This window comes from Linepithema humile, chromosome 1 (assembly GCF_040581485.1).
Source record: "Linepithema humile isolate Giens D197 chromosome 1, Lhum_UNIL_v1.0, whole genome shotgun sequence".
Lineage (NCBI taxonomy): Eukaryota > Metazoa > Arthropoda > Insecta > Hymenoptera > Formicidae > Linepithema > Linepithema humile.
The window spans coordinates 9583038-9595597 of NC_090128.1; the positions used below are offsets into that span (position 1 = coordinate 9583038).

At 43.7% G+C, this 12560-nt stretch overlaps 1 protein-coding gene and 1 long non-coding RNA gene across 4 annotated transcripts in view; one reads left to right on the forward strand and one right to left on the reverse strand.

Moving 5' to 3' along the window:
- Positions 1-12560, forward strand: part of LOC105672861 (protein bric-a-brac 1-like) — a 340962-nt gene that overhangs the window by 36333 nt on the left and 292069 nt on the right. The window lies entirely within an intron of this gene.
- Positions 3441-12560, reverse strand: part of LOC137001681 (uncharacterized) — a 269408-nt gene continuing 260288 nt past the window's right edge. The window contains exon 3 of the long non-coding RNA XR_010891599.1: positions 3441-4304. This is a non-coding gene — a long non-coding RNA (uncharacterized lncRNA). The remainder of the gene's footprint in view (positions 4305-12560) is intronic.

Consider the following 12560-nt stretch of genomic DNA (forward strand, 5'->3'; position numbering starts at 1 on the left):
GCGAATAGGACGCAAAATGCTGTTACGCCATTGTGCTGTTATAATTTTGTTAAAAATTGTCTAAAATTCATAAAAAGATACATTTTAATTTTTAAGCGGTTGGTAGTGCAACGTGCAACCACCAGCAAATATCACGTTCGAAAATACAAAATTATTATTAATATCATTAGTATTAGCAAGTTATTACTATTCGAACGATTGCTGCGTCTAATGAACGTTTCGCGATTTCCATCACGGACGGGACAAATCGTTCATCTCAGGGCCGAGAACACTATTCTCATTCAATGTATGTATAAAGTAATAAGGGAGAACGACCGGGGGGGAGAAAGAAAGAAAAAGAGTAAGAGAGACGCGCGGACTCGACGCGGAGAACGAAAGAAGGAAAGGAAGAAACGGCAAACTACACGGACTCGGATAAATGGCCTTTCTTATTATTTTCATTACGGTTATAATGAAGTATTAATGGCGAGGCGGTCGGACGAGTCCGTGGACTATGTAGGGACGATAAGACGAGGGAAGGGGAGAGACGGACGACCGGCGCAGGCGGACGGAGATGGACGGATTGAAAAAAACCATTTAGCAACTGGCCATTATAATAATACGTGATTCGTTTATCTCGGTACAGTCGCGGCCGGACTGATTACCATTCTCCCCCTGGATCTCCATGGGAGATCCCACGACGAGAGAGGGACGGAGAGAAAGAGAGACGATCGAGCCGTGCGTCCGCTCGCTCGCTCGGTCTGCGCTCGTCATTTCCGGTTTTCTAATCGTCGTCCGTATCCGCTGCGCGGCGCACACGAATGCACTTTCGCGCTCGTACGAGACGGACAGTCGGATGGACGCGGACTCGGGCACGTACGGGCGATTTTGCATTTCTTCGCGACGGCGCATGCAACCCGCTCGCGACCACCCATCTGGCCACGGACGGGTTACGACTTAATATTTCGAGTGCCCCAAAGGAATCTTTCTTGCCTTCCCTGCAACATGTGCCCTCGGCGATTCTTCAGACCCGAGGGGGGGTCACTCCGAGAGAGGTTTGCTTCGAGAGAGGTTTACCTGCCGCGTTTCGCGACAACGAGAGCTCGCTGCTGTCGCCGCTGCGGTTGCTGAAACGATAAAGATATATATATATATATATATATATATATTGTAATGGTCAGGATTGCATCGCGAAGGGAGACGAAGGGGCACGCTCGTGTCACGGCCGTGTATGTACCGGCCGTTCCGTGCCGGGGAGCACGCTCGCGGAAGCGCAGCGCACGGCTGCTGTCGCGGACTGTACGATAATGCAGCGGGATGGATACCTCCGCATTACAATATGAACTCGGTCCGCCTCGGTCACGTTCGCTTGACGATTGTGTGTGTGTGTGTGTGTGTGTGTGTTTGTGGAGGATATATGCGTTGTGTAAGTTGTGTGTGCGTGTGGTCCACCGCTACTTTCGTCTCTTTCTTCTACTTTCTCTCTTGGTAACGCGAGTCAGACGCTCACTCTCTCTTTTTCTCATTTTCCGTTTGAATCTGCTGTACCGCGAAACGACGGAAACTCATTATCCATTACGAAGCATCCGTGAGCACCGAAATCGTGACAGTGGGCTTCGATGAAAGCCAAAACGCGTTTGAATGATTATCGATAGGATTCTTTCTTTGCGAAATTCTAAAGAACTAGCTGCATTTATATTTTTTAACATACATAGCTACTATATCCACATTTAGTTAAATATGATTAACGGACCATAATAAATAAATGTTATTAGGTTGGTGCAAAAAATGTGTCATATTTAGCAAGAAAAATTTAAGACAGAATTACAGCGTTTCAAAAACTCTAATTCTTATCAATCGAAATAATTAGCATTATATTATAAAAACCAATCGACTTTAATACATCTCTTTATCAGAAAACAAGTTTTTATTTATCTGACTTAAAACATTCCGAACTCTTGAAATAGAAATTAATAACTTTATGTAAAATAAACTTTCACGAACAAAGAACAAACTTTTTGCGTCAAGCTAAATATAATCTAATTGTTCGAAAAGCTACGTAACTGTCTTCTTTCCAACTCTTCATAATGACTAGCCACGCTAAAATAGCTACGCATGAAATTATGAAGACATTAGAAAAACAATCGTCTTGAAGCGGAACAGCCCGTTATCAGTAGAAAAAAAACATGACGTCCTAATGAACGGCGATGAGTCTCCTAATGTCCCCGCCGTTTCTGAATCCGAGAGAGATATACCATCCGATGGTTTCTTCGGCGCTCCCTTTCTCCGGGTTTTCCGACCCGTCGCGGGTGCTTTACGCGCAGGAAGAGGAAACGAGACCTTGGCCGGCGGGACAGGCATGAATTTTTCTCCTCGGTGAAGTGCGTGCCTTGAAATTTACATAAGACGCACGCCGTACCGTATCATTGCGGGAGTCCGGGGCCGGCCGGGACGCATCGCTCGCTCTAATGACCGAGCGTTCAAGGATATTTACCTTTAATATTATAGAATCCCGACCCTGGTAGAGAGAGAGTCAGCCAGCCAGCGAGCGAACGGGCGCGCGGGCGAGCGACCGTCCACGGTTTGTTGGCCGTTTTCAATACGCGCAATTGGAAACCGCGCAATTTTCGCGATGATTGCTGTGTCGGCGACCGAGGACACGCCTTTTTAAGCAGCCGCTGCGCAAACACGCTCGTGTGCACGCGTATGCTTATGCGGCGGAATCGCAATGCTATGGCACGTTCGATCCTGACTGGCCGACGAGGATCTCGTAAATTATCACGGAGATATACGCGTGCTCGAAATGAGACTGCTTTTGTTTACCAGAAACAGAGAGACATCGGCAGCGTCGAAGTTAGCGTCGATTAAAGAGAGATGGATTGTGGCGAAACGAGTTTCAGATAGATGGAAATGGATATGATGCCATTATTCTGTTGCTATCGAAATGCGAAAGGGCCAATATATAACTTTGCCTATTAATAAACTTTAAGATAACTGCACAATCGCGCGGTCATTCATTTCAATTTATTTCGTCGAATAATTGAACATTTAAATTAAAGAAAAAAATAACGGTAAAGGTTATCAAATTTTTGCCGAGACGTTGATTCCACTTTTGCTGAGAGGTGCACAATTTCAAGACATCATTTACGTATATAATAAATTTTCATATCAGAAACGCGCGCGTGCGAAGTTTGGATTCTCATTCCGACGTCATTGTGTTTTATGGTATCATTTATTCAGTGAAGGTAGATGAATTATCATAAATTAAAAGTACAGTATTATAGCCATTGTGTCGCGCAATAACAAACAAATGTATTATTCAGCCTTGAGAATGATTGTCTATAATTTGAATATTCACAACTGTCGCTACATAAACAGATTGCCAATACGTTAGTTCTATTCCGCTGATTCAATATAAATTATTGAATGCGCATATTTAAGGCAGGTCCCGCGCACGTTTAGAAAAACATCGTTTCTGGTGGTTATTTCAATAAATAAAAGCGTTGAGTAATTGCCTTTATTAATTCGATGTACAGTTTGTCTCATCGCAACTGTAAGATATTTTAATAATACATTGTGATAAATTTGGTCTTCCTCCAGCAAAAGTTTCACGCAAAGCCCATCAGTCTGCCGCTCGAACTGTCAATATTACAACACTCTTTGAGTATAAAAAATGAAATATTACTATGTTTTCTTTTATGTTCAAGATACATACATGTACATATTAATCGTTTTAAATTTATAACGTGTAGAACTAATTGCCGAGGCGCGTAACGCGAAGAACGAAACAATTGTAATGCAATGGACATCCATTTTCGCACCGCGGACTCCGAGTTTGTCAGAGAATTTATCATTGAAATGTTTTCCAACGCAGGTGAGAGACGTCTCGTGGAGTTACTTTTAGCCGTCGCGACATTCGACCGGCCGTTCTCGATATTCTCACCGTTATTCTTTGATGTATTATTGATCACCACCGTGGTGACGGTGCTTTTTGCCCTTCGGAGCGGAGCCGCCGCCAGTATTCGCGTCGCTCGCCTCGCGTCTCGCTCCGAAACGCGCGGAAAATCGAAACTTGATGAAGATTTACGCGAACGAAGACAGATCGGCTGCTACGGGAATTTAATCGCCTAATGACAGCCTGCCGCCGCTGACACCTCGTGATTGGCGGCTGTGCACTTCTTCCACCGAGTACCATCCCCTTTCTCCGTCTCTTTCTCCGTCTCTTTCTCCGTCTCTTTTTCCGTCCTTCTGTTTCCCGTTGCTCTTCCCGTCCGGCATCGCATGCTTGTAATTGCCCAGTGTTTCCGTGTCCGCTCGCGAACAGTCTGAAAAAAGAATAAAAATGCTGACGTCTTACTGTCGCTACCAAGCGACTGTAAAATGCGCCAAGTGAATCGAGACTTTTTTGATTATACCGCATACATGATGCAGCAGGGAAATTTAAATATAGATTAATGTATAGTATTTATTTATAAAAAATCAGCATTCGTATAAAATAATTCTAGTGCCGTGACTTCGTAGCATAAATTTCTTTGAATAAATGGTTCTTGTAATAAGTTTTTATTTCTTTATCTTCTCATCAACTTATGTAAAGTTTTTGGGTAAGAAGGCTTACTTTCAGATGTCGATTTTTTTTTATAAATAGTGCCGATATGGATGTGAATCGTTTTAGCTTTTCGGAAATTACGTTTTTAGCTTTATTTCCATGATAAAATATTCTTGCTAATTTATCGTAGAACTTTCATGATGGAGGCACGGTTGCCTTCTATTCCGGATAATAATAGTAATTTCGCTACTGTTCTAAAGATATTATGTAAATAAAGAGAAAAAGATTGAACGATTCACATTCATATCCGAATCTATACTAATTTATAGCAAATCGCGCATAAATGAGTAATTTTTGTCAAACTCGTCGTATCTGCACCCTTACCGAAACGAGGTCAGGTGGTCCCGGTTCGATTCGGTCTCAAGGGACTTTCCCAAAGAGAGCAGGGGATGCGACAAAGGGTAGAAGAGGCCGGTAAACACGACAGAACCAAACTACGTGGCTGTAGATTAAAACACGTTGTATGGTCGCAGCGCGGTCCGTGCGCGCGGCCCCCTCTCTCTTGCAAAATAATACCGACGAATTATGCCCATAAGTCCACGCGAATGTGCGTGACGTATCCGGGAGGGGTGCTAGGGATAACCCTCTGACAATGTCGATTCGTCCAATCGGGACGCGCCGCCAAATGGAAACCCAAAAGTTCGCAACTCGTATCGGAAGCACGGAGCCAGCCACGCACACGCAACGCACGGGAGTTACATGCGCCCGCCGCCTGCCGCGAAGTGTTTCGGTAATATTTACACGACAAACAATATCCCGCGGGATAGAATCGTCGGGTTTTATAATCCGCGATAGGAAAATTACGGCCCGCGGGATCGCAAAACCGTGCAACGCAGCGCGCCGACTCGACGTCGAACCGGTTTCGCATCGATTCGATTGATACCGTGTGACGAGAATGAAAATGAATCTTCCGTATAGTGAGAATCGGCGTGCGTCCTTAGTGGAATTATAGAGTAGATATATACGTTTTGAACATAGTACTATATCTTACATCTATAAATCTAATCCGCGAATGATAAGTTTTTTATAAAGATTAAAATAAAAGTTTTTAATTTTTTTTCTCAAAAATCTTTCACGGCGACACAGTTATTTCTGCAGGTGCGAAGTGGTATTTAATAATACGCTTGTTATTTATTTACAAAATACATTAATTATCTCTTCTCCAAAGAGAATTTTTAGCTTTGATACAGCCAGGTTTGTTAGGATGTTTTATTTCCACTGCATTATTTTTTAATGACAAACTTTTTGACCAATTTATAGAAGAGCAGCATTTTTAATTCTTTGATTTTTAATGTCATATATCATTTAGGAATATAAATTGTAAATTCAAATTTTGTTGAAGAAAAATTAATTTAAAATCAATTACAAATTTTTATTTTATTTCTCCTGAAGGTTAGTTTGTCAAAAATGTTCTGTATTTTTCATCTTTAATTACTTGGTAGTTTAAATGTTGCCACGCGCGTTTTTACTTACAATAAATTATAAGTTGACAAAAGAATCTGATATAAAAAAAAATAATGTAGCAAAGTGGGACGTCCGACGCAAAAGTCGTTGAATTTACGGAACCACAATCGTGAATCGTTGCACGATGCATCGCGCGCGTCCCTCGTAAGCGAAACATTCACTGAATTCTCGCGAGCCGAATTTCGAAGGGGTGAAGAGTGGAATAGCGAGTTCGAGTGAGGGTGCACACACCCGGTAACCCAGTGTCGTGACCCACCACTAGAAACGCCAAAACCCTCCCGTGTTTGCGATTGATTCGCCTGTCTATCCCTCGGTTTTTCATCCCTCGGCTCTTGTAACACTCTCTCTCTCTTTTTCTTTCTCTCTCTCTTTCTCTCTTTCTCTCTTTCTTTTGAATAGATACTGTTACAGTGTCGGCAATGAAAGCAGCTCGATGAAGCCATAAAAAACCCCCGTGGGCTAGCCCAAAAATTTTTATGATACTTACAAGTGGCTTTGTTTTTTTCTTTTTGTTTCCTCTCGTTCGCGAATGATAATTGACTTGTTCTCTGATGAATTAAGAATAAAACGTAAATTTTCTTTTGACAAACCATTTTTGTTTTAATAACGTGTGATTTTTCTTAAAGTTAAAAATTATCGTGGAAAAAAATGGAAAACTTTTAATCTTAACGAAGCGTTTTTAATTTTCAAAAAGTAATAAGACCGTATGAGATTTACATAATCGCGTGTACGTCGTTCATCAGGAAATTGCATATCCAAATTGGGGATCGACGTTCTAAGGGGTCGAGCTAGAAAAAAGCTGCACTGGGTGATATCCCGTTCAATTACCTTCAGCGATCCATCCAAGATTGACGATGCCGCGGCATGATAAGAAAAAAGAGAAACAGCAGCCGCGTTTTTCAGCGCAAAATGCTGATCGCGAGTGTTCGATCTCTCGCTCGCAGCGGAAGAGGCCGAAAGTACGTACGTACATACGTACGTACGTATCGTTTCGTATAATGAATGGCCCTCGATTTATGGACGATCCGGGCGAATCCTTTCGCGCAGATAGGGTTACTCGCTTTGCGTGAGTTTGTTTCGATGGGGAGAAAAATAATTTAAGCATTGCGTAGCCGGTAATTAATCCGCGAGTCAGCGGGATCGGAGGGAAAGGCCAAACGCGCGGAGGCAGGTGGGAGGAGAGGGACGGCTCTCGCTGGCGCCCAGATACACTTGATTAGCGTTTCATTATTATCGCACAATGAAGACACTTGAAACGCATTGCCCTTTATGATTTCCCACATGCAGAAACAATCGATGCAATGATGTGTGCGCGCACGAGCGCCACGGCTATCAGATTAGAGACCGGGAACGGGAATAATTCGTCGGATCTTTGTCCCTAATCACAATTGATACACCGACGGGGCGGGCTGCACAATGGAGGCGTACCACCCGGTATATGTGTGTACATTTTACCATTCGCCGCGTGTGACACATCGGGCGCCCCGCCGTCGCCGCGCCCCGCGCTCGCCCTCGCGCGAGCGCGCGCCCGCGTTTGTTTATCGCTCAAATAGCCGCCTATAGGCGTGATCCCCACGCGCCGCCCGGTATATTTAGGCTTTTCGTTTAGGCGCGCGCGCGCGCGCATATAATATAACCGCTCGATATGCATTATACACGGGCGTGCGAGTGGAGCGCGCCACCCTGTGTATACATGTACATATATAATTATATGAGTACACACACTCACGCACACCTAGGTGCTCTCCACGCGTTAACACACGGTTCTCTCTTCTTCCCCGCGCTCACCCTTCCCTCCGTCTCTCACTCTCTCTCTCTCTCTCTCTCTCTCTCTCTCTCTCCTCTCGCCACTGTATATTGATATCGATGGACGAGAGCTCGAAATCCATGGGCGCTTTATTACGACGAACGATATGTAAGCGGCACTCCAACGCGGAATCCTATTATTATACCGGACAATTATAATAATTATTTACCTTTCCCGTCGTAACAATTAATATCGCGGATTCGCGCGCGCAGCCGACCGACCGACCGGCCGAGTATGCGGTGAGCGCGCGTGTCTTCGTACGTGTGTACTGGTTCGTAAATGCTAATTTTCCGATCGGCGTATACGTTGGAGTACGTCTGTACGTGCGCGCCAATATTTACCAAGCGCTAATCATGCGACCTGCAAGACCTGCAAGTGCTCGCTCATTTGTTTAGACGCAGTTTGGATATTACTGGCAATTTTAATTAACATTAACAAAGATAACGGCAATTATTATAATTACCATCCAAAATAGTTTGTCTATTATCCGATTCCTTTTTTTATTTTATTGCAATTGAAGTCAAAGTAAAAATACTTTTGTAAATTAATTTTTTTTTAATTTAAAGAACAATGGCTTATTAGTGAATATTATAACGAACTTATGCTAACATTTGTATATATTTTTTTGAATTTTATTTAATTGTTTTTATAATTGCAATAAATACATGGAGAGGGCAATTTTTGAAACTAATCTATCTATCTTAAAATTTGTCCCTTTTGCATTTTGAGTTTATCTATGCTTCTACTGGTTACAGAAGAGTGCATCGCATTGCAATCGCTACAATAGTTGATCATGGGCAAGCGGTTTGTTTATTTGTCGTTATTTGTCAGAATAATTCCATATCGTCGAACGTGTAATAACGCTGTATTGTCGGGATATTCGCATTTTTGCACGCGATAAAGAGTAATCAATTGAAGTATTGAGAATTGGAAGCAATCTCAATCACAGTCGTTAAATCATTTGGTAGATAGACTATTTACCATTTGCAAGCTGCAATAAAAATCTCCTACATTTTCTGATAAATTTAAAGTTTATTCTTCTTCGGTACAAGCTTTATGGCAAATTTAACGCTTTTAGCAGAACAAGCTGCAAACATAGCAATTAGTTTTGCATCAATTTTACATCTAATTTTTTTATGAAATGTTTTCTTACCCTTAGAATCAGTCGTAACAAATCATACGATTTCTGCAACATCTGTATCGAACAATTTAGTTCTAAACTCGACTGCTTAAATCTGTCTGAAAATCAAAGTGATTCAACGATAATTCAATATAATTCTATCAAATACTATCGATCATCAAACAAATTAAATCAACGATAGTTATAGAAACTCCACTTGCACATAAGAAATTATATAATAACCTAATAAATCGTTTAAAGCTAAGTGAGCTCGCACGCGAAGAACGAGAGATTCGAAAGTTCCGCAAGTTTTCAATTTTCGAGAAAATCTCGGCGCGAAAAAAGCCGACTGTCGCCGGTAGCACTCGTAGCAATAATCCACGAAGAAACCGTGGGAGATGATTTACTGAAAAACCAGCGGCGCGTCTCGATGCCGTCGAGGGGTACGCGGGGTTGGCCGGGGTACAGGGTGAGGCGAGACGGGGGCCGAAGGGGTTGGGGTAAGGGGAGCGGGAAATAGCCGCGCGCTGAAGCCGGCGCGTAAATAATTTCTGATATAATACGGTTAAAAATTACCAAGTTTAATATTAAATAATTCATTTTAATACTGGCTGGCGGCCGCCCCCGGGGGTGGAGACCGCCGCCGTGGAGACGGCGGCAAGGGAGACGGGGGTTGGCACGCGGGGGGGTGCTGGAAGACGCGGGAGGGAAAGGAGGGGACAGGAATGTAGCTACTCGCGGGGGGCCGACGGGGCCCGCGCCCAGGAGGCATCTATAAATTTCTAAAGTTAATAAATACGTAATGGCCAGCCATGCTTTGTAGCCGCCCGACGCTCTGTAGATTTTACTTTACCGTAAAGGTAGCGCGCGCGTTCTCTCTCTGTCTTCCCCTCCGACTACCGCCCGCCGCTCTATCTATCCTCCCTCCGTCCCTCTTGTTTCTCACCCGGAGTCGGATCTTTCGATCTCGTGAAAATTTCACGAATGAAATTTTGGCCGTGCCTGTCCATCCCCTTAAGAATGTACCGTCTTTACTCGGGTAAACGATCCGTAGAAAGGTCCACGGCGATGGCAATAGTCCGATAATTGCATCGACATTTTGCAATTGCTATGCCAACACAACCGATTGTATGCTAATGCTAAATTTGATTCTAGGGTTTTTTTTTATTAGGATAATAACAAATAATGCTTTCATAGGATCTTTCGTAATAAACTTGTAATAGTAAGATATGTATTAGAAATACGACTTTTTGACGAGATAATATATATATATATATGCATCGATGTCAAGATGTATCTGTAGACGTTGATATTTCGACAAGAAGTACATGTACAGATGTAGTTTATTACTATTTTAAACTCATCCAATTCTCTGAGAGCATTAAACTTACAGACAAGTTTAAAACATTTCAATGAATGGAAATGTTTGAAATGGTAATGGAAAATTTGAAACACAGTCGATCGCTGTAGAAATCACTGGAGCTTGTCCTGATCGCGAGCGGCCGTACGCGGCAAAACGTAAAATCTCATATATAGTGTGTAGGTCCGGTGCGTAGGTGGGCCCGATAAGAATCAGGCGAGCGTGAATGGCGACGGGGAAAAGGGACATTAGTCGGCATTATCGCGTCAAGCGACGCACGGTCGAACTGCCGGAAAAGGAATGCAAGCACCGTGGCGTATGTGAGTGCATGCTCTGGCATTGCGATATACTACGGACGAACCCCATTGTTGTTGCAACGAGTAATATAAACAATTGGCCCTGTCCGTCTCCCGGTTTCCGGCCGTCACTCGGAAGCCCCGACATTTTTATGGATCGCGGCCGCTCGGAGTCTCTCTCTTTTCCTTGAGCCTTCTGAATATTAATGCACAAATTCCGGGTCTCTATATTATTTACATACGCTCCGTCGGAGCCACGCGGCCAAATCCTCTGGGAATGTCGTCCCACGTGATACGAACATGGAAAAAAAATATCTCCCAGAGATTTCAACTATTTTATCAATTTTGTCCTGTAAATTATTGTAAATTACATCACAACGTAATAGAATAATTCGCACAGCGCATAGCGTATCCGTACGATATATTCACCAGAGCTGGCTTTAAAAACGCAAGCGGAGTCGCAGATCTCGAACTCGGCGGAGCGACAAAGATTGTAGCAAAAAATCCGCGATGTAGAGATTTGAGAAATTATGTGCGCGATCGATCGAAAGTCGCGAGCTAAAAATACGTAGAATTTAGATAGTTTTAAGTATCGAAGAGATGATTTATAGACAGGCCAGGTTGAGGTAAAAGTGCCTTTTGTTCCGGGAAAGGCACTTGGCGCGTGTAACGAAAACGAAATCAATACCGCGCTATCAAATTAAGTAAACGAGAAACGCCACGCTAGAAACGACATCTTAGTCACCGCCGTTGTCATCGTTCTTGGAGATATGCGCAGGCACGTCGAATATTTATTCGGTATTAAGGCGAGGCCGGGACCTACGTAAGTATTATTTATGACATCATTCGACGTCTTCATTCCTGTCTCGTAATTGGGTTCGGTATTAATCGCGCGTTACGCTAACGCGGCCGCGGTTTTACCTGAGCGTAAACGAGGCCGCGTCTCTCTTTATTGAGGGGAAAAAGCACGTCGACCAACTGATTACCGTAACCGCTACGAAGTTATAGAAATATTACGATCGCGAGGCATCAGCATGCCCGCCCCGCCGCTGCACCGCGCCGGGAATCCTAATGCCGTAAACTCTCGTTATGAGAAACTTTATTGAAATCTCAAATCTTGCAACGAATTAAATTTAATCGCGTTAAATACACGTCTTATTTTTTCCTTGCGAATAGAGTTTGCTTTAATATAATTTTAATTTCGAATGCCAGGAATGTACGAAGTCAAACAGAAAAATTTATGAAAAAAAAAGCTGTCGGTCGGTAAAACACTTCTTTCGTTAAAGAAAATTCAATGCTTTCATAAAAATCTGCATTGTATTAAAGAAACAACCTGACACACTCCGTATATTGTTACAATAGCATTTCGCTATAAATTATGTTCGCAAGTACATTGCGGAAGTGTAGTCCGCGATGTTCTCGAATCCTATGTAGGTCTGCCTATTGTTAGGCGTTTCTTTTTTCTCGCGAGACGTAATCGCGATTGGCGGAATGGCGGCATGTATGTACCGACACTCGCGGCACGGCTCCTCTCGCGTCCTGTTCACGCTCGCCCGTTAATATAGCACCGACAACCATAAAGCCTATCCATCTAGCGCGGCCTGACTTTTTCCCGGCGTGAAAGGAGCGTTATTAATTTCTTCGTGCGCGCGCGCGCGCGCGCGCTCGGCGCATGTTAATGGAAACGCATGTTTCTCGGTAATTAATTCCCGCTCCTCCTCCGGACGGCCGGAACCTATTCGAGGACACGTTCCGGACGCGTACCGTGCGTGGAAGATCTCTCCCGGATCATCGTAGATCAAAACTCTCTCGCCATCGATCCAGGGGCCGCCGCGCGCGCCCGTCGCCGAAGGCTTCGCCTCTGTTAGCCTAAAATACAGGACGCGTGTACGCTCCGCCGAACACACCGTGTAATCTATCGCGTGGCT